The sequence below is a fragment of the Oryx dammah genome, unplaced genomic scaffold (assembly GCF_014754425.2).
Source record: "Oryx dammah isolate SB20612 unplaced genomic scaffold, SCBI_Odam_1.1 HiC_scaffold_29, whole genome shotgun sequence".
Taxonomy (NCBI): domain Eukaryota; kingdom Metazoa; phylum Chordata; class Mammalia; order Artiodactyla; family Bovidae; genus Oryx; species Oryx dammah.
In genome coordinates this window covers 53,819,026-53,820,271 of record NW_024070213.1, presented here as the reverse complement: position 1 = coordinate 53,820,271, position 1,246 = coordinate 53,819,026, and the positions used below count along the sequence as shown (strand labels likewise).

The 1,246-nt window shown below is 42.5% G+C and overlaps 1 non-coding gene across 1 annotated transcript; it reads right to left on the bottom strand.

Annotated features, from left to right (window-relative positions):
• Positions 1-364: 364 nt before the first annotated feature.
• Positions 365-471, bottom strand: LOC120859002. The gene has a single exon (XR_005720017.1). It is a non-coding gene; the product is annotated as a U6 spliceosomal RNA (small nuclear RNA).
• Positions 472-1,246: the final 775 nt, after the last annotated feature.

The window sequence follows — 1,246 nt, the reverse complement described above, 5'->3', positions numbered from 1 at the left end:
TTATTTAGGATGATTTTGTTGATGTTATTTTAAAAATCTCTTGGCACTTGCCACCCCATATGTTTTCTGTTACACAGATATTTAAAATATCTATTATTAAGAAGTGCTCATAAATAGGGGATTTACATGTCTCTCCTAAATATCAATTATTATATATATATTGATTATTCTGTTTGTTTTCACCTCTCTCAGTAGGGAATTAAAAACTAAAATATTATGGGATGAAGAGTTCTGGTTTGCTGTGTGGAGTGACTAGAAAGTCCAGTGGTTTGGATGTCTATGGCAGGAACGTGTGAAGCAGAGCTGATGTTCAACCAGGGCACACTGGTGCGAGTTTTATTTATTTATTTATTTATTATTTTTTAAAAATATGGAACACTTCACGAATTTGCATGTCATCCTTGCGCAGGGGCCATGCTAATCTTCTCTGTATCGTTCCAATTTTAGTATATGTGCTGCCGAAGCCAGCACAGGTGCCAGTTTAAAAATACTGAAATATTAATACCTCCACTCCGGTTGTAATAAACAGGTTCCACCCCATGATCCCTATTGCCTGACACCTTATTTTTCCTGGACTTTCCCACATCCTGGCTAAAGGGTGAAGCCTGGCACATGTGGGGTTCCTGTTTAGCAGTTCAGTTCAGTTCAGTTCAGTTCAGTCGCTCAGTCGTGTCCGACTCTTTGCGACCCCATGAATCGCAGCACGCCAGGCCTCCCTGTCCATCACCATCTCCCGGAGTTCACTCAGACTCACATCCATTGAGTCCATGATGCCATCCAGCCATCTCATCCTCTGTCATCCCCTTTTCCTCCTTCCCCCAATCCCTCCCAGCATCAGAGTCTTTTCCAATGAGTCAACTCTTCACATGAGGTGGCCAAAGTACTGGAGCTTCAGCTTTAGCATCATTCCTTCCAAAGAAATCCCAGGGTTGATCTCCTTCAGAATGGACTGGTTGGATCTCCTTGCAGTCCAAGGGACCCTCGAGAGTCTTCTCCAACACCACAGTTCAAAAGCATCAATTCTTCGGCACTCAGCCTTCTTCAGAGTCCAACTCTCACATCCATACGTGACCACAGGAAAAACCATAGCCTTGACTAGGCAGACCTTAGTTGGCAAAATAATGTCTCTGCTTTTGAATATGCTATCTAGGTTGGTCATAACTTTTCTTCCAAGGAGTAAGCGTCTTTTAATTTCATGGATGCAATCACCATCTGCAGTGATTTTGGAGCCCCCAAAAATAAAGTC